Source organism: Pseudorca crassidens, chromosome 17 (assembly GCF_039906515.1).
Source record: "Pseudorca crassidens isolate mPseCra1 chromosome 17, mPseCra1.hap1, whole genome shotgun sequence".
Lineage (NCBI taxonomy): Eukaryota > Metazoa > Chordata > Mammalia > Artiodactyla > Delphinidae > Pseudorca > Pseudorca crassidens.
In genome coordinates this window covers 67578664-67600345 of record NC_090312.1, presented here as the reverse complement: position 1 = coordinate 67600345, position 21682 = coordinate 67578664, and the positions used below count along the sequence as shown (strand labels likewise).

At 42.4% G+C, this 21682-nt stretch overlaps 1 protein-coding gene across 2 annotated transcripts in view; it reads left to right on the top strand.

Moving 5' to 3' along the window:
* LY96 (lymphocyte antigen 96) overlaps positions 1-21682 on the top strand; it is a 75812-nt gene that overhangs the window by 36068 nt on the left and 18062 nt on the right. The window lies entirely within an intron of this gene.

The following is a 21682-nucleotide window of genomic DNA, read 5'->3' as shown; positions in this document are numbered from 1 at the left end:
ACCCAGCACCTAGCATAGTACTTAGGCTTGAATTTGCTCTGAATCCATATTTGTTGAATGGATAAACAAACATTTTCTTCTTAGAAAATATTCAAATAATAGGTTAACTATAGAAAGCAATATTCCTGCAATCATTCAACTAGTATTTATTGAGCTCCTGCTATATGTCAGGCCCTGTTCTAGATGCTGGGGATACAGCATTTAACAACCCAGGCAAGACATATCCCTGCCCTCATTGAGTTTATATTTTTGTGGGAAGAGACTGACAACTAAATTACTTTAGAAGTGAGCATGCTTTGTAAGTGCCATGAAGAACAATAAAGCAGGGCAGGGTGTAGGGACCCGGGTGAGGAGGTAGTGATGGTTGTGCTTTCAGATAGAGTGGTCAGGAAAGGCCCCACTGAGAAGATGATATTTGAAAGAGTTGAGGGAGCAGGCCATGTGGCTTTCTGGGAGTAAAGGCATTGTAGCTGAGAGAACAGCTGATGAAAAGACCCAGGGGTCAAGGAAGAACAGGGAGCTGTTCAGATGAAGTGAGTGAGGGGAGATGAGGTCAGAGAGGTGTATGCGTTGGCGGTGGGTAGGCACGTGCGGTAGAGTTTGATAGGCCATTGGTAGGGCTTTGGCCGTTGCTCTGAATGAGATGGAAAGCTCCTGGAGGGGTCTATGTGGGAGAATGATGTCAGCTCACATCTTAAAAAGTCTTATTCTGGCAGCCATCTGCTTAGACATTGGAAAAAACTAGGGAGCTTTTTGTGATCATCTAAGTAGGAAAGGAAGGAGGAAGTTGGGAGACTTTTGAAGTAATCCAGGTAAAAGATGACGGAGGAGGTGGTGAGAAGTGACCTACAGTGGATATATTCTGTAAGTAGAGACAACTCCGAAAATACTTTTGTCGATGGGTTGTATGTAGGATATGAGACAGAGAGTGGAGTCAGGGATGATTCCAACTTTTTTGCTTGAGCAAATGGAAGGATGGAGTTGCCATTACTTGAGATGGTGAAGTCAGGGAGGAGCATGTTTTAAGGGGGGAAACCAAGAACTTCGTTCTGGACATGTTGAGATATCATTAGACATCCAAGTGGAGACTTCCTAAAGGCACTGGATAAATGAGGAGAGGTCTCCTGGGCCGGAGATCGACACTTGGAAGTTGCCAACACGTAGAGAGGGGTGTTGAGAGAGAAAGTACGAAGTCCAAGGATTGAGCCCTGGGGTTCTCCCTCATCGGGGAGTGGGAGGTTTAGGAGGAGCCAGCAAAAGAGAGGGAGTGGCCATGGAGGTAAGAGGAAAACCTGGAACGCTGGCCTATTGGAAGTCAGGTGAAGAAACTCTTTCCACAATTTTGATCTGCTGATCTGTTAAATAAGATGAAGACTGAGTGTTGACTTGGATTTTGTATTGTGGAGGTCTGTGATTTGATAATGTCACCAATGGAGAGTCCCCTGAATTTTCTAAGCATCAGTTCCAACCATGTGCCACCCAAATGTAGGGGTCATTTATTAAGCTCTCTGCAATGCTCTGTGCAATCCCCACTCACTAAGGTTTGAGGTAGGAGGGCAGGTCCTTACCCACCTCCATTTCGTCCTTTAAGAGGAGGGGTTTGGGTTGAGGGTCACAGCACAGCTTTCTCTAAAAACACTTCCATAAATCTTTAAGATCCTCCCTTGCATAAAAGATCCCTTGACCCTTTTTTATACTTGATGGAAATACTTTTATTACTTGATGTAAATATTTTTTATATACTTCATGTATGATAGCTCATTCTGTAACTTTTGAACTCTTGAGGGGGTTCCAGAGCTGGGGAATGGGTTATCAGACATTCCCTATTCCTTGATGTTGTTCTGCTATAGCCACAGCCCTAGCTCCAGGAATGGATCCTGATTTGCTAGATCAGCCAGTGTGGGGTATTCTCCAGGGAATTATTGGTCCAGTTGGGCACATGACTGAAATTGGCTCAGTCAGACGGCAAAAACATACTAAAATTCCTTGGCCGGCTCACTGGATATAAACAAGGAGGATATTGCCTCCATTTCTGCTGACAATCATCTGATGACCAAAGGGGAACCAGACTTTAGATGAAGCCAATGCTGTGGACAGAAGAATAGAGAATTAGAAAGACCCTGCAACTCTGCAGACACTGTTGAGTCATTGAGTTAACTAAGCCAGACCCTACCATACCTCTGGACAGTCCTGTTATTGGTTTAGTGAGTTGGAGTCAGGACTCCATTACTTGTAGCTGAAAGCATTCTTGTTGATTTACAACTACACGGTCTGACTCATCCCAGAAGTCAGGTTAATTTCAGATTCTGTAACTCCCTTTGTTCCCTTCTCACTTTTTCCATTGCTTTTTTTTAAAATTTAATTTTAAAAAATTGAGGTGGCATTGATTTATAACGTTGTATATTTCATGTGTACATCATTATATGTATATGTCTATATGTCTATTAGACATAGTGGGCACAGTGCTTAAGGCCCTCAAAAATGTTTTAAAATTGCCCTTCCCCCTTCAGTGTTGACCCCGAACCCTCTTTTCTTTTTATGTTTTGGGGGAGGAGCCACCACATCAGCAGCCATCATCAACCAACCAGTGGGATCTACTTAGTGGTAAGTGGATTAGCTGTTTAAATGCTAAGGGTCACTGGCCTGACCACACCACAGCAAGGCCACTCAGGTTCCTGCAGAGATGGCCTCAGTTTCCACCTTTGCCCCCAAATGTTTACTTCTTGCCTGATTGAGGAGGAGGGTTTCAAGACCGCAGATTGGAGGCCATTGAGCTCTTACCCTGCCTTGCTGTGTAGATACATGATATGAAGTGGGGATGGGGGGCTAAGGGGCTCTGACTGTCAGTTGGAGATACTTGCCTCACGTAGATCAAGCCTTAATGTTTTTCTCACATCCTAGTGATAGCAGACCCTACACCAAGTGGATATCAGGGTTAATACTGTGAGGAGACAAAATAATGAGAGTAGTTTTACCAAAGATCATAAAATATCACATCATGTCTGCATTTTACCACTGATTTGAGTACATCCTTAGAAAACTGAATGTAGCAAAAACCCAGGACATTTTTAGAGATTGTATGCTCTCTAGCAACTTTGTGTGAATTTTTTTACAAGCACTGTTTTTTGTTATATAAAATATTACAAAAATAGAAGCAAATGTTTAAAAATTTTAATTTCTCTTAAAATCAGAATTTAAAAAACAAATATAATAACAATGAATATATAATAATGAATCTAGTCTGGGTTATATTCATCTTTATGCCAAGTCAATTATAAAATATACTTTATTGTGTTTATTTTGTTTTTTTTTTTTTTTTTTGCGGTACGTGGCCCTCTCGTTGCTGTGGCCTCTCCCGTTGTGGAACACAGGCTCCGGACGTGCAGGCTCAGTGGCCATGGCTCATGGGCCTAGTTGCTCCACAGCATGTGGGATCCTCCCGGACTGGGGCACGAACCCATGTCCCCTGCATCGGCAGGCGGACTCTCAACCACTGCGCCACCAGGGAAGCCCCCTAAAATATACTTTAAAAAAAGTTTTATTTGTTTATTTATTTGGCTGCTCTGAGTCTTAGTTGTGGTACATGGGATCTTCGTTGCCTTGTGTGGGATCTTCAGTTGCGGCATGCTGGATCCTTTTAGTTGTGACATATGGGATCTTTAGTTGTGGCATGCAGCCTCCTTTAGTTGTGGCACGTGGGATCTTTGGTTGTGACATGCAAACTCTTAGTTGCAACACGTGGGATCTAGTTCCCTGACCAGACATTTAACCCGGGCCTCCTGCATTGGGAGCATGGAGTTGTAACCACTGGACCACCAGGAAGTCCCTAAAATATACTTTTTAATATATGTATTTTTGAAGCAGAAAGGGGGCCTATGAAAGCAAAAGCACTAGGACCCAAGAAAGTCGTAACATGGTTCTGATGCTTGGTTACTACACTCTCTGCTTTGGGGACTTTTGCTAATATTAGAAGGTTGCTAGATGAATAGACTTCTTCAGTGTTTATTTAATGCCTATTTTTTTTCCAGGCACTGTGCTAGGCCTTGAAGATGTGGAGGTAAACAAGGCAAACAAGAATAGCTCCTCCCTTCACAGAATTTTTGATCTAGTAAGAAAATCGAACAACAAAACAAGTGATTATTGGAAAATATGATGGGGGGTCATTGTTGGAGGGGAAGAATAGAGTGGTGGGGCAAGAGACAAGAGGAGAATTGAATCTAGTCTAGGGGATGGGAAAAGATCTCCTGGAGGCAGTGACATGGAGGCTGAGAGTTGGAGGATGAGTTTGAAATTAATCCAAGTGCTATATTCCAGGCATAGGAAAGAGCAGGTACCAGGTAGAGAGGTGAGAGAGATACAGCATATTCAAGATGTTGAGAACGCCTAAGAGTTACTGATGCTTATCATGCCAGATGGTGGCCACTTTTCTAGGCATTTTGCAAGTAATAAAGCATTTAATCCTCACAGCAATCTAAGAGATATGTACTAGTATTATCACCATTTTACAGGTGAGGAAGATAGAGAAGAAGCACAGAAAATTAAAGTAACTTATTCAAGGTTATGCACCTAGTAAGTGGCAGAGCTGGGGACGGATCCTGAGTCTGGCTCCAGGCTTAGGTTTCTCCTCTTCTTTTCAGGTATAGCTGGGAGTTAAAAAGTGAGAGAGAGAGAGAGAGAGTTGTCGGAGGTGAGGCAGGGGACAGCGCTGCATTGCTGGGCTGTCCTTTGCCCTCTTTTTTTTTTTTTTTTGTAGTACGCGGGCCTCTCACTGTTGTGGCCTCTTCCGTTGCGGAGCACAGGCTCCGGACGTGCAGGCCCAGCGGCCATGGCTCACGGGCCAAGCCGCTCCGCGGCATGTGGGATCTTTCCGGACCGGGGCACGAACCCGTGTTCCCTGCATCGGCAGGCGGACTCAACCACTGCGCCACCAGGGAAGCCCCTACAATTGACATCTACTCTTCTACTCTTGTCTCTCATTCCCCAGACCCTCCAATGGCCCATCTAATCATCCTTAGAATGAAATCCTACCATTTGGCCCATAAGACCTGGCATCTTCTGGTCCCCAAAGTCCACCCTTCCAACTTCATGGCCTACTTCTGTTGGCATCTTTCATTTGCTTCTGGCCACACTATCTCCTTACTTTTCCTCCAAAATGTTTAACACATTTTTATCTCTGATCTTTGCAATCATCCTTCCCTGAGCATGAAATGTCTTCCAGATATTTACATAATTTATTCATTCTTTCCATTAAATTTTCTGCTCAAATATAACTTCTTCAGAGAGTCCTTCCCTGGTCAGTCTATATAAAATAGAACCCACGGGCTTCCCTGGTGGCGCAGTGGTTGAGAGTCCGCCTGCCGATCCAGGGGACACGGGTTCGTGCCCCGGTCCGGGAAGATCCCACATGCCGCGGAGCGGCTGGGCCCGTGAGCCATGGCTGCTGACCCTGAGCGTCCAGAGCCTGTGCCCTGCAACGGAAGAGGCCACAACAGTGAGAGGCCCGCGTACCACAAAAAAACCCAAAAACAAACAAAGAAAAAAACACTCAAAAGCTGGCTTGAAATGTTCACTGTCCAAAACCAGGTCATTTAGTGCATCAAAATATATAAGAACAGTAATAGATTATTATCTATTAAAATATGAAGAGTCTTTAGAGGTGTACAAGTAAGTAAATAAAAGAATAAAGAAACAGGAGAGAAGGGAGTATTCTTTCTTACAGTAAAATACCAACTAGTAATGAAGTTAGAAGGAATAATGGAGTTACAAAATGACCAGATTTTAACCATCACAGTGAAGTTTTATTCAGGCAAGAATCATTAATGAAAAAAAAAAAAGCATCATCAATGGATGCTACATCTAGGGAGGGAAAGTCTGAAGAGAAAGGAAGTGTTTACCCAAAGTATCCTCCACCGTTACTTATTAATTACAATAGGAAAAGTAATAACTATCGAGTGGAGAAATGAGAAAACACCTTCACAAAGCAGTCACAGTTAATATCACCAATAAAGTGTAAGTGGACATCATGTGTCTCCCGATAGGATTCCTTGAAAAGAACACAATGCCATTCATCTAGCATTGCAGGCAAAATGCACTGAACTTATCATGAGGACACATTAAAGAAACACAAATTGAAGATTATTGTATAAAATAACTGTTTTCTTGCCAAATGCCATGTCATGAAAGACAAAGAAAGGCTGAGACATGGCAACTAAATGAAATAAGTAATCCTTCATTGGATCCTAGCCCAGACAAAAATTGTTTATAAAGGAAATTATTAGGACAATTGAGATGAAATGTGGACTACATACTAAATTCAAATTCCTTATTAAATTTCTTGATTTTAATAATTATACTATGTTTATGTAAGAGAATATCCTTGTTTATAAAGGGTAAAGGGGCATGGTGTATATAATCTACTCTTGAGTGGTTTAGAAGAAAAAATATATATGCACAAACATATTTTATATATGTACACATACACACACATATACAGAGAGAATTATAAAGCAAATTAGTAAAATATTAAAAATTGGTTAATCTAGGTATACAAGAATTTAACCATTCCTGCAAATTTTCTGTAAATTTAAAACTAAATTCTGAAATTAAAAATTTATTTTAAATGATCTGTAAATAAAAATTTTAAAATTAATTTGAAAAAAAGAAATAAACGGGCATTGGCGTTATACTTATTTAGTTAAACTAACAGAAGTTGAGATGTGGACTCACTCAGAATTCTGCTCCTTTACGCAAAAGCCCCAGTGTGTTCCAAAAAGAGTATAGTACTCAGGTAAGATGAGAGAACTTGGAACATGGTAGGTTTACCGTAAATATTATTTGTCTCCCTTAACGTCCCACTTCCATGTTTTCTTTTTTTATATAATATATTATAGTAATCACACTATATTGACAGTTTTTTCTTTTTTTAATAATTTTATATTTATTTATTTATTTGGCTGTGTTGGGTCTTAGTTGCAGCATGTGGGATCTTCATTGTGGTGTGTGGGATGTTTTTGTTGTGGTGCACGGGCTCTCGTTGTGGTGCCCAGGCTCCAGAGAGTGCGGGCCCAGTGGTTGCGGTGGGTGGGCTCTCTAGTTGTGACGTGTGGGGTCCAGAGCGTGCAGGCTCAGTAGTTGCGGCATGTGGGCTTAGTTGCCCCGCAGCATGTGGGATTTTTGTTCCCTGGCCAGGGATCGAACCCATGTGCCTTGCATTGGAAGACGGATTCTTAACCACTGGACGACCAGGGAAGTCCCATGTTTTCTTTTATAAACTACTCAAAGATGGAAATTTCCAGTGCTTTAGAGTGGAAATCAGAGCCTCTAGGCTGCTTTTTTTTTAATCTTCATTTTCATATATATACATATTTTTTTAACTTTTTTTAACTTTTTTAACTTTTTAAATTTAAAATTAAAAAAATTTTTTTTAACTTTGACCCCCTTCACCTATTTCTCTTACCTTCCACACCCGGCCTCTGGTAACTACCAATCTGCTCAATGTATCTATAAGCTTGGTTTTTGTTTTTGTTTAGATTCCACATATAAAAGAGATCATATCCATCATATTTGGCTTTCTCTGTCTGACTTATTTCACTTAGCATAATGCCCTCCAAGTCCATCCATATTTTCACAAATGGCAAGATTTCCTTCTTTGTTATAGAAAAATAATATTCCATTGTTTACATATATGTGTGTGTGTGTGTGTGTACAAATATATATCTTACATCTTCTTTATCCATTCGTTCATTGACAGACACTTAGACTGTTTCCATGTCGTGAGTATTTATTGTAAATAGTGCTGCCATGAACATTGGGGATCATATATCTTTTCAAGTTAGCATTTTTGTTTTCTTCAGATAAATACCCAGAAGTGAAATTGCTGGATCATACAGTAGTTCTATTTTTAATTTTTTGAGGACCCTCCATACTGTTTTCTATAGAAGCTGCACCAATTTACATTCCCATCAACAGGGCACAAGATTTCCCTTTTTTCTACATTCTCTCCAACATACTTGCTATTTTTTGTCATTGTGGTAATAGCCCTTCTAACAGATCTGAGGTGACATCTCATTGTGGGTTTGATTTGCTTTTCCCTTTGATTGGTGGTGTTGAGCATCTTTTCATGTACCTGTTGGCAATCTGTATGTCTTCTATAGAAAAATGTCTATTCAGATCTTCTGCCCATTTTTCAATCGGATTGTTTGTTTTTCAGGCCTCTTTTTTATGTCAGTGGCCTTTGTCTGTCACCAGTCACTACTGCTTGTACTGCTGTGCCAGCTCCAGGGTCTGGCCAGTGCCTGTCAGCCACTGGGTGGGCTTCAGATCATGACTGGGTCATGACCAGGTGGGCAGAGTTCTCTGTCACTGGTCTAGTCCAGGTGCACAGAGCCCTGGCTCTAGTTGGTTTGCTGATGGAAGCCAGGAAACATTGATCCCAGACCTGGATCTATCACGCATCTGACCTCAGGCTTTATCATCCTCACCTGTCAAGTGACAGGTTTGGACTGGATCATCTCTAAAGGCCATGGCTTGAGGAAACAGGAAAACCTAAAACATGATTCACCCTCTTAAAGAATTCTATTACTTTCTAATTTTATCTTGGGTGTTTTATGTTCTTAGAGCATAGAGAGTTTAAATAATGTGAGTCAAAAATTAGACATGAACCCAAACCCTCACTTTCCATTTTAAATTAAATTTTTGTTCACAGAGAATAGTGGGATATTAGGAATGTAAAAGAAATCCTTCAAGTTGACAACCCACTGGGGACAAGACGGCTGAAATGTATGAGACAGAAGCCATTTCTTCTCCTTTTTGTTAAAAGTAAGTTAATGTGGTTAACTCATGACTGTTTAAGAGGGATAATTTGCTCAGAGGGAAGAAAACGTGGTCATCTTTGAATTTTTAAAGGGAAATTGTAAGGCAATGTAAGTCTGTGAGCATCTCAGCTTCTGACTGTCCCTGATCAAGCTCTTACATGCTTTGCCTTCTACCCAGACACACCTCTTCATCTCTCTGAGAAGAGTACTGTCTGATGATCTTTGTTCCCTAATAACTGTGCGCAAGAATAGATATGATTCTCCTTTCATTCAAAATATCTGCCCTGAGTTCTATTCTGTGCCAGGTGCTGTGCATGGAGGATACAAATAGAAAACACTTCCCTGGCTGCAGGGCCTTCACAGGCTTGTCAGTCCAGAAATTAGAGGCTAAAAAGTGAATCAAGCAAAGATCAAATGGGAAAGAGTGGCTTCATGCCCTAATACTACCTAACAATAAAAATCTCTCAAAGAACGACAGGTGAAAATGAAAACAAAAACACAAAGGGTACAAAAAAAATGCCAGTGACAAGAATAAAGAGATTGTTCATTTCCACTTGCAGCATGGTGACTCAAAATCAAACATGGACATTTGCATGGTGTCCATGGTCTATTGTTTTTTTTAAAAAAAACAACTTCAGAAAGAGTAAACCAAGTACAAATAAATTAATGAGAAACTTTAAAAGCTCTTACCTGTAAGTTATTATTACTGTCAGTCAGGGTCCCAGCAGAAAACATGGCACATTTAAATTAGGATAATTTAAGGAGCCTTTAGTAAAGAAAGAGTTTACCGAGGCCCGGGTGTGGGGAAACCATGAAGATTAGTGCAGGACCCCAGGGCTAGGAGCAGAGGAACTCCATTATTGCTTTAGGTCAAGGGTAGGGGACCATGTACAGGAACTGGGAGGTAGAGGGTCTGTCTGACGGAAGCGGACATCCCCTACATCCTTTATGCAGCTAGACTAGCCAGGAGTAACCCCACAGGGAGGGACTTCACTCTGCTTCCTCCCTCAGATCTCCTGCTGGGGTCCCCGCTGGCTGAACCCAGTGGAACCAGAAGGCGTGGAAGCAAGCTTTATCCTTACAGGTCAGCCCCCAGGGCACAGAGCAGGGCAGAGAAGGGAGGGGTGAGTTCCATCAAAAATTTTGCCATGTATTAGGGACACCTTTTCCAAATTAGTAAGGCAGTGTAATCTAAACAAAAAGGGTGTTCTGCATGTGAGAAAAACCACTTCCTTACTAACCATAAGCAGGAAGCTGTCCTGAATATTTTTTGGTATTGTGTGATCAATAACAAAGACCAGGAAAGCCTTACTAAGAAAGTCAGCCTGTTCTTGGAGCAGGCTCTGCTAAATCGTGAAGGGCAAATGATGAATTTGCCTTTGTCATCCTTCTCCCTTTCTTTCAGCAATCCCCCATCTCCTTTCCTACATGGCTGTTTGTGTGTTTGTTGTTTATCAGAACTTTTTATCTTCATGGCCTTTTGCGGAAGGTGAGCATGTTTCCTGATCCACTCATCCTTTGGGGATTTTCTACAGGAAAAGATTTTGTTCTAATTTAATGGAAGAACCAGTTTCCTGAACCAGTTCCCATCCTTAATAAGCCCCCAGGAACAACAGCACAGAATCAGAGGGTTCAAACAACATCATTTGACTTCTTTTTTTTTTTTTTTGAGATAAGCACTGTTATTTTTCCCATTTTAAGGAGTATCCACTGTCTATAACCATGCATTCTATTTTTATTTTACTTTTAAAATTTTATCAAAGTATAGTTGATTTACAATGTTGTATTAATTTCTTCTGCAGAACAAAGTGACTCAGTTATACATATATATATTCTTTTTCGTATTCTTTTCCATTATGGTTTGTCACAGGATATTGAATATAGTTCCCTGTGCTATATATACAGTAGGACACCTCGTTGTTAATCTGTCCTACATATATAGTTTGCCTCTGCTAATTTCAAACTCCAATCCTCCCCTCCTCTCTGCCTCCCTCCCCCTTAGCAACCACAAGTCTGTTCTCTATATACGTGAATCTGTTTTTGCTTTGTAGATATGTTGATTTGTGTTGTATCTTAGGTTCCACATAAAAGTGATATATGGTCTTTGTCTTTCTCTTTCTGACTTACTTCGCGTAGTATGCTCATCTCTAGGTCCATCCTTGTTGATGCAAATGGCATTATTTCATTCTTTTTGATGGCTGAGTAATATTCCATTGTATATATGTACCACATCTTTATCCATTCATCTGTTGATGGACATTTAGGTTGTTTCCATGTCTTGGCTATTGTAAACAGTGCTGCTATGAACACAGGAGTGCATGTATTTTGAATTATAATTTTGTCTGGGTATATGCCCAGGAGTGGGATTGCTGGATCATATGGTAGTTCTATTTGTAGTTTTCTGAGGAACCTCCATGCTGTTTTTCATAGTGGCTGCACCGATATACATTCCCATCAACAGTGTAGGAGGGTTCCCTTTCCTCCATACCCTCTCCAGCATTTGTTATTTGTAGACTTTTTAATGATGGCCATTCTGACTGGTGTGGTGTGGTACCTCACTGTAGTTTTGATTTTGACCACGCATTCTAAAACACCCACTATTGCTTATATATCATGGCTTAAACTAAATCTCAATTAGTTGTAATTTACCATTTGACCTCTTTACACAGCCAAAGAGGCATGGTGGACCCTGCCCCTCACACTGTGCTTTTGGCCCCATGACTTATGGGTGAGCCCAGAGGCCGACCCAGGAGTCTTTCTCCACTGGAAACAGTAGAAAGACTCAGCACGGAGTGACTGAAGGATGGAAGAAGATCTCAGTGGATCAAGTTGCCTCATTTTGAAAGTTGGGTAAAGCATGGTGCCCAGTAACACAATCTTTGTGCACAAGACACAAGAGAAAAGCTATTCTGCTACCTGAGTCCAGTGACAGGCAACTGGTAAATAAGTGCCGGGTGTACTGGTCAGGCCTGGCTTTGCATCCTGGCTCAGCCACGAACTGTGTGATTTATGCCTCCATTTTCCACTCTAAAATACGGCTGATAATAACATTTACCAGCTCAGGTGATGGTGAGGATTACCAGCCAATGCATGTAAGGTGCCAGTGCCTGAGGTGCAGTCATCTCTCCACAAATGATGGCTATGAGGATGATAATCAAGATAATTCAATCAACCAAAGTATCGAGTCAGATCCAAGTCCAGGTTATTTTAAATCTCAGGCATGTTTCCCATTTGCTCTCTTGCTTCTATTCTCAGGCTGCTACCCAGGCCAGGCTTAGATCTCTCTGCTTAACTGGTCTTCCTGCTTCTAGGCTTGTCCCCTCTTACCTTTCCGTCACTCTGCAGCCTCAGATTCTTTGTCCTCACCCCTTCCCACCTATCACGTCTCTCCGTTTAGTTCTACTTCTCCATCTTTCAAACCACTCTTCTAGGTCTTTTGCTTGTTTGCTTGCTTGTGAGGTACAGCAGGCATGCAAAAACAAATGTACAAACTCTGTACACAGTTTAAGGAATGATCATAAACTGCTCAACAACACTGTTGCTCTCCAGAACCCTCTCCACTCCTGTGTGCCCTTCCTTGGTTACAAAACCAGCCCTCTCTCCAAGAAGTAACCACTATCCTGATTTCTGTGATAACGGTTTTGCTTTTCTTTTTAGTTGTACCACCTATGTATGATGAATCACTAGACGATATATCTCACTTTAGTGAATCCAAGAAGTTCTCTTTTTTTATATTTGAGCACGTCTGAAGTGGAGACATGCTTCTGATGATGGCTTGTCAAGGTTTCATTGGCAGCACGTTTTTTCTTTCCTAGAAGAAGTATAAAATATAAATACAATAATATAAAATAATGGTGTGTTTTACAATTAGTGGCACCTTAGAGCTGATGTAGACTAGTTGTGCTTGCTTTTGAACCATATGAATGAAATTATACTGCACGTGTTCTTTGACCTCTGTTGTTTTTCTTTTTTGGATCAGCAGGGTGCTTGTGAGACTCTTTCACTGTTATTGCAAGCAGTTGTAGCTTGTTCATGTTGTCTACTACAAACAACAACGCTGCCATGAACAGTCTTGTGCCAGTGCCCTGGGCTCACAGGGGTTGCAACACTAGGAAAAGGCACCATAATTTCTCTCTCAACCACTGCATTTTTTTTTGTTTCTTTTTTTGGCTGCCCCGCACTGCTTGAGGGGATCTTAGTTCCCTGACCAGGGACTGAACTCAGGCCATGGCAGTGAAAGTGCAGAGTCCTAACCACTGGACCGCCAGGGAATTCCCTCAACTACTGCAGTATTATCCAGACATGAGCTTAACATTGATCCCAGCTAGAGCAGTGTGTTTGAAACATAAATCTGATCATCTTATTCTCCTGCTTAGAACGTTTTAATGGTTTCCCACTGTTCTCAGACTAAAGATTGACATCTCTGATACAGCTTTCAAGCCCTCCAAACCCAGTGCCAGCTCCCACCATCATTCTTATACATTTTTCCTCTATGCTCTACAGCTACAGCGGTCTTCTTTCAGTTTTTTAAACAAGCCTCCCCCAGGCCACTCCTACCCACCCCACCCCCCAGCTGGTTAAGTTCACCCATCCATCAATCTAAGCTCTCACCTCAACTCTTCAAATAAGCATAGGTCATGACCCTTTACTGTGTCTCCTCGGAGAACTCTCTTCCTTTTAGGATATGTATTAGATAGGACATGGATCTGCTGGTGAAACAGAGACTCTGGTGACATTAATGTGATAGAAGTTTATTTTTCGCTCAAAATACACCGTTTGCCTAAGGAGCTGAGGACTTGTCTGGAGGCTCTGTTCTGTCGGGAGCCCAGGATCCTTCTGCCTTGTTGCGTTGACATCTCTAGATTGTTGCTTACCAGCCTGCTCTAAGATGATTCACCACCATCTCACATTCCAGCCGGTGGAAGGGAGAAGGAGGGCAGGGAGGGCACAATCACTCCTTTTAAGTGTATGACTCAGGAGTTCCAATGATTACTTTTACTCACCTCTTACTGATCAGAAGTTGGTCACGTGGCCACACCTGCTGTAAGGGAAGCTGGGAAAAGTAGCCTTTATTTTGGTTGCCATATGCCTGGCAGTGAACCTGGAGATCTGTTCCTATAGATGGAGTGAATGGATATGGGGACACCTAGTGGTCCCTGTGGCATAACACCCAACCCTGACTGCATTAATTAGTCAGGGTTAATGTATGCACTACATTAATTAGTGTAATTACTTGATTGATGTCCATCTATCCCACCAGACTGTAATCTCTACAAGAGCAGGGACCATATCTATTTTTGCTGACCATTGTGTCCTCATCATCCATCCCTATGCCTGACACAGAGTACGACCTTAATAAATATTTGTTGAATGCATGCATGAATGAAGAGATTGGGTCTCTGACTACCTCTTGTTATTTCTGGTGTCACACTTGACACTCCAGCCAGACCAAACCACTTGTGGTTGCCTTAATTCATTCTCTATTAAAAAAAAAAAATTTTTTTTTTTTTTGCTAATCTGAAAAGCAAACATAGTCACCTCACTGTTTAACGTTCTTTGAATTTTGAGATTACACACATTTTTCACATATTTCCATTAATACTTCTTGTTCTGAGATTTGATATGACCAATTCTAACAACATCCTTTGAAGTACACTAAGAGCTTAACACAGTTGATTTTAGTCAAAGTTAGGCAGCATACTCAGGCACCTGCTTAATGAGGAGTAAAATATAATAATGCTTGGATTAGGGCTTTCGTGCAATTCTACCTGAATGCTCTTTCTTAAACCTGAGCTTTCCACAAGAGTTGAGAAGCAAAGAGTCAAAGGTTACATTCCCTGGTTAGAACCTGGAAGGTTGGCGTGATGTTGTGATTTATAATAAGAAATCTGTATTTGGTCTTCCTCTCCTTTCTGCCACAGAGCTCCTAAAATCCTCGGCATTTCCTAAGTGTTAAGAGCAATTAAGGTGCCTTGATAGATACGCATAACAAACCCCTTTCAACCACACCTGAGTTTATGTTAATGAGGTGACTTTTGGAAAGGATCTAAGGTTAGGGGCTTGTTGCCAGGGGAATGTGATTGGAGGGTTGGACATTTCAGTCCCACCCCCTGACCTCCAGGGATGGGAGAGGGGAGAGGGGCTGGAGGTTGGCCAATGGCCAATGATTTAATCAATCACGCCTGCATAAAGTAGCCACCATAAAAACGCCGAAGGAAGGGGTTCAGAGAGCTCCCAGGTTGGTGAATGTAGCTACATTCCGGGCCTTACACTCCACGGGGACAGAAGCTCTTGCACTGGGGACCTCACCCTATGTATCTCTTCATCTGGCTGGTCATTCGTATCCTTTAATATCCTTTGTTATAAGCTGTTAATCTAGTAAGTAGACTGGTTTCCTGAGTTCCGTGGGCCATTCTAGCAAATCAGTCAAACCTGAGGTGGAGCTTGTGGGAATTTCCAATTTACAGCCAGTTGATCAGAAGCACAGATAACAAGCTGGACGTACGACTGGCATCTGAAGCGGGTGAGTCTGGTGGGACTTGGCTACTAACCTGTGGCATCTGAGGTTATCTCCAGGTAGATAGTGTCAGAATTGAGTTAAATCGGTGGGACACCTGGTAAGTGTCCTCTGAGAATTAAGTTAATTTCCTGATGGTGTGGAAAAAAAACACCCATTGGAGATGGTGTTTTAAATTGCTCTTTAAGGTCATATCCATGAGTTTCAGCAGTCAGTAAAGATTAACGTTGTATTGATAACTGAGTAAGTCTGATTAAGGCACGGTGGGAAGGATGGCCAGCTCGCCCGCAATTACCCAACCACACCACCGACTACCAGATATTTTCCTTTTTTAAGAGACAATAGGAGTATAGACACACAGGGATTGGAAAGGGTGGGATTAGAGCACCAGAGGGAAACTGTCCTTGAAAACGAGAGAAGCGCGAAAGGGCTGCAGATCCAGCCACTGGTCGAGTTCGCACTTGGCATGAGGACCTATTCAGGTCACAGCAGCAGTGATTACCAAAGGAGACAGACAAAAGACAAGTACAAGAAAGAGCTGAAACCCCTAGCTCTGTGCTGACTGCCTTCGCGTCTGCATGTCTCCGGCAGTCCGTATGCGGGCGGCCGCCATGATGCTGTGTCAGTTCCAGGCCACAGCCACCAGCCGCTGCAGTGCAAAAATAAACAGGAGAAGGCCGGCTTGGAGCTGGAATGGGGAGGTCGGCTCTTCCGGTGGTCAGCAGGCTTTTTGCCTGACGCTGATTCTCCCAGCTCTCTGGGTGATCTCACCACTCAGGGGGAGGCGGGAGTTCATGTCAGCAGAGTGGAACGGACTCCTTGTCCCTTCAAAGTTGAGAATGCTACTTTCTAGACCCTTCCATATCTCCATATAAATAAACCAAGCCTGGAGAGTCTCCAAGTCACCTCTGTTAAACGAGACAGAATTTAAGCTTCTCCTGAGAGCTTTCTGGTAACCTGATTTCCATTCCGGTGAAGAAGTAAAGGTACGCCCACCAGTGTGGTGGTGACAAAGCAGAAAAAATATGAGAAGCTGCCTGTGGACACGTGTTCCAGTGGTTACATCACGCACATGGATTTCCTGTTTCTTAGTAAAATAGATACGAATACTGTCACATTGAAAATTCACAAAGTTCCACGTGTTTGGTTTCATCCTCACCTTCTTTGCTTTTTTTCTTTTTTTATAAATTTATTTATTTATTTTTGGCTGTGTTGGGTCTTCGTTGCTGCGTGTGGGCTTTCTCTAGTTGCGGTGAGCAGGGGCTACCCTTCGTTGCGGTGCGCGGACGTCTCACTGCGGCGGCTTCTCTTGTTTTGGAGCACCGGCTCTACGCGTGCAGGCTTCAGTAGTTGTGGCACACGGGCTCAGTAGTTGTGCCTCACGGGCTCTAGAGAGCAGGCTCAGTAGTTGTGGCACACGGGCTTAGTAGCTACGCGGCATGTGGGATCTTCCAGGACCAGGGCTCGAACCCGTGTCCCCTGCATTGGCAGGCTGATTCTTAACCACTGTGCCACCAGGGAAGTCCCCTCACCTTCTTTGTTGATGAAGTAAAGTAAGAATTTTCTATCCAAAAAAAAAAAAAAGATAGTAAGAGTATAAAAAATATGAAAGACTTTAATATGGACACACTGAATGAAGCTATAGGAAAAAAATGGAAATATGTGACGGTGGTGGGATTTAGGTTTTATTATCGTTATTTTAACATTTTTTAAAATATTGTTGCTAATGAAGCTAAATCACAGCACCATCACCATCTCCAAAACATAATCACCACCACCAGTTCTGTTAGAAATGTCCTTTTAAGAATACACAAGACCTGCGAATTCCCTGGCAGTCCAGTGGTTGGGACTTGGGCGTTTTCACCGCTGGGGTCTGGGTTCAATCCCTGGCTGGGGAACTAAGATCCCGCAGGCCACGTGGTGCGGCCAAAAAAGAAAAAATACACAAGCTCTATAAGATATTATGGGTAATAGAGAAAAGGAGAGGGTCTGTTCTAAATATAAGCATGAATGTGGCCAGTGTGCGGAAGACACATTTTCCTGTATAAGATTCAATTATAATTCTGAAAGCCAAGAGAGGAAGCAATAATTCCAGGGAAAGGAAGTAAAGGGCTTCTATTTCCTTAGTGTTCATGAGCAGGCATGGACATTACTGCTAATGAGAACAGCATGCTTTCAGACATAAAGTACGTGCATGCGTGCCAAGCTTCTGTGTGCAGGTACCCAGCACAACTCCAGCAGTCGGGAACTCAGCAGTTTTGCTCCTGAGCCCCACTGAGAGTGACCTCTTAAAAAATTCTTCAGTGACTGCTCAGAAACGCATTTGACTATAGATGCCCCAGTGCACACATATTTCCCGCTCGTCATGTCGTTTAGGAAGCTTCTCCCTCGTAATGCCAGAATCTTCAGCAGGGTTCAATTTTACTCACTTCTCAATTCAAATGCCTGAGTTTTTCAAGTTCAACTACTGTCTGAGTAAAATTTACTCATACAGCTGTTTAGAGAGGCTGAATGTGCAGAAAAAGAAAAAGGAAATGACTTGGTAATATAGTTGGGGAGAGAAGATTATTTCAGAGCAGGGAAGGAGATTTGGGTAGAAGGACAATTTTGACCAGTTGGAGGATACCACGTGAACATGTACATGTGAGTGTGTGTGTCGGGGGGGCAGATAAGAGGGGCTAAGAAAAGAAAGTAGACTTGTGACATAACTGCCTCTATTACAATTTTATAAAAGCACTGGTGGCAGCCCTGCATAAGCAGATGTATCTGGAAGGCGGTAACTAGCTTCCTCCAATTTAGCCTAGTTTGCCCTGACTAGGCTGATGGATTTCTGACCCTTCCTTTCCTGGTCTGATGGAGGCCTACCCCTCTGGTATTGGAAGGGACAAGGGCAAAAAAGACAAAGGAAGGGGCAAATGCTCAGAACTTACAGGCAGTGGCACCTGGAAACCAGGCACCCCTTTGGGGACATAGTTGAAGCTTCAAGCCCAGCTACAGAAGGAAAGAGTGGTTGGTCGTAGCAGGGGCTCCAGATGCTACTAGAAACGCACCTAGAAAGTGAGGCACCCGGGAATGATGGGAACTTCATTCATAGGATACTTACTTCTCTGACATCAATTGCATCGATAAGAGGGGTTGCAAATTCAGATCCCAGATCAGACCAGATAGAGCCTGCTGCGTGTAAGATAACGGGGAGGGGTGTGATTATGGCGAATAGAAGCACTTGAGGACATTGTGAATTTACTGTAGAGAGATGTAGAGAACAAACGTATGGACACCAAGGGGGTGAGTGAGGGGATGCTGGTGGGATGAACTGGGAGATTGGGATTGATATGTATACGCTAATAGGTATAAAATAGATAACTAATAAGAACCTGCTGTATTAAAAAAAAATTCACTGTAGGGGAACAAAATTTGCCACCCCAAAATGTCTCTTTGATATGCAGATTGTTTCAGGCTGAAAACAATCAAATTCCAAAGAACTCAAGAAGAAACTTTGACCTTCCCCCTAACTGCCTGAAAAATGTGGATAGAGGACCTGTTCCAGGAAGGGAACCATCACCGTAGATAACTATACAGATGACCTAGGTGTGTAGACGGGGAGGAATCTAGCAAAGTCTGTTTGTTAAAATTCCTCTCTGTGTCCCACTGTCCCTGCATATTCCGGAAAACATTTGTTTACCAAGCATTTGCTTTTTCATCTCCATGTCAGTTGCCTTTCTCCCCTTCAAGTTCCCAAACCACTATCCCTAACATCCTCTTTTGTCTTTAGCTGAAAACAGTATTTAAAGTGAGGTTTCAGCCATTTTGGTGAGTTACTCAGTTTTCCTGGGTCTCTCACATGTATACATGTTGTTAAACTTTTGTGTGATTTTTCTCTTGTTAATCTGTCTCATGTCAATGTAACTCTCAGACCAGCCAGAAAAACCTAGAAGAGTAGAGGAAAATTTCTTCCTCCCCGACATCATCATATGAGAATCCCGGCCCAAATTATTCAGATCTTCTGATATTTCAGGAGAAAGTATAAATTTGAATTTTTATGCAAAAAATTTAATCACAGAATGTTGGCAATTGATTTTAAAAGTTTAAAAGTACCATGTGGGACAGATTTTGGTGTACCTGCCAAACCACATGTGCACATCCCACAGCCCCTGAAACTCAATATGCCAAAAATGGAACTCATTAGTCTCTGTTCCCCATTTCAGTGAATGCTTTCACTGACTGCCAGTAGCTCAAGCTAGAAAGATGGGCATCAGCCCTGATTCCTCCCTCACCCTCACTCCTTACATCCAACTGGTGACCTAGCTATGTGGATTCAACTTCTGAAATCTCACTTATATTTGTCCCCTAACCTACTCTCACTGGCTTTGTTTAGGTTTTCACAATTTCTTTCCTGGCCTAATCCATTTCTCAGCCTTTAGTCTCATCCATTTCTTTTTTTAAATGAAGATTAAAAAAAAATTTTATTTTGGCTGCACCGGGTCTTAGTTGTGGCACGCAGGATCTTTGTTGCAGCACGCGGACTTCTTAGTTGCAGCATGCGTGCGGGCTCTAGTTCCCTGACCAGGGATTGAACCTGGGCCCCTGGCATAAGGAACGTGGAGTCTTACCCACTGGACACACCAGGGAAGTCCCTAGTCTCATCCGGGAAGTCCCTAGTCTCAACCATTTCTAATCCTCTAGTGACCTATCTAAAATAAAAAAATTGAAGCAAGTTATTGCTTTGTGCAAAAAATTCCATCTTCCCTACTACCTGTTGGGTAGTCAGTGTCCCCTGCATCGGCAGGCGGACTCTCAACCACTGCGCCACCAGGGAAGCCCTCAAGTTAATGATTTTAGTGCTTTTCCATGTATGGAAAGATGTAAGAGTTGGGCTCCTTGAAATTATTCCTTTGATATGCATCTTAACTATCTAGGGCCAGCGTCCTGTTCTCTGGCCTGAATTTCCCTCAGGACATGCAGCTGTGGGAGACTGTAGTGGCTGATGGCTTGATGTTGGGCAAATTTCATTGTTTACACCTTCCTCCTCCTGTTTCATGCTCAGATGCTGACCTGCCTGCAGTTCCTCTAAGGGTCGAGCTGTTTCATTCCTCTCTACCTTTGCTCTCACTGCTCCTATTATCTAGGATGAATGCCCTTGCCTTTCTGTGTCAGGATGTGTTCAGTTCTAAGTAACACAAAACCCAATTCAAACTGGCTTAAATAATAAAGTAGGTTTATTGACCTATGCAAATAGTAGGGTAAGCTTCAGGGTTGGTCTGATCTAGTGGCTCAGTGATGTCACCAAGGACCCAGATTCCTGTTTTTCCAGCTTCTGTTGTCATGTCTTCCTCTTAAGGCTAGCCATTACAAGACAGCCGCTGACGACGCCAGGGCTACCTGCCTCTTTGGCCACATCCTAAATACGGGTAGTGGTAGAGGAGAGAAGAAAATGAGGTAAACATATTTTAAAATCTTAGATCTGTACAATTAAGATATGTGCCTTTTATAATATCTAAGTTATAGCAATAAAGCATTTTTTAAAATTCTACATTACTCATCGATACATTCTTTTTTTGTGTGTGTGTGGTACCCGGGCCTCTCACTGCTGCGGCCTCTCCCGCTGCAGAGCACAGGCTCCGGATGCGCAGGCTCAGCGGCCATGGCTCACGGTCCCAGCCGCTCCGCGGCATGCGGGACCCTCCCGGACCGGGGCACGAACCCGTGTCCCCTGCAGCGGCAGGCGGACTCTCAACCACTGTGCCACCAGGGAAGCCCATCGATACATTCTTAATTGGATCTGTGTCTGTGTTTTTGATTAGACACTTCTGAGACTGAGCAGATGTAGCCTAATAAGACACAGTTACATGTGAATATTATATATAAGTAATCATAATAAAATTACCTTTGCAGGCTTATCTCTAGTACTTCCCAGCATATACATTCCATTCCAGCCAAATTGGATTACTCATTCTTCCTTGAACATCCTGCCCTCACTTCTTTATCTTTGCTCATATTCTCTTTACATTAATTTTTCATAAGTTAAATCACATTTTAAATGAACCCAAAAAGCTTCCTTTTGAAAGGAATCAACTTGTTAGACCTTTTGCAAAATGAAAAATCTCAAATTCTCACTATACCATTTATTTTTTTGAAAAACCCAGATTTTCATATATTGAGCTTGTACAAAATGAAAATCTGGTTATCCAGAAATGTTCACAAATAATAGCTAGTAAAAGTTAATAGCAATAATAAAACCAGCTAAAAGCAATAATTCCAAGAGGCAGTGTAATGTCGAGGAACAAGCATAGACTTTGATGTCAGACGAATATGATTTTGATTAGTTTTTGCCACTTACCAGATGTGAATTCAC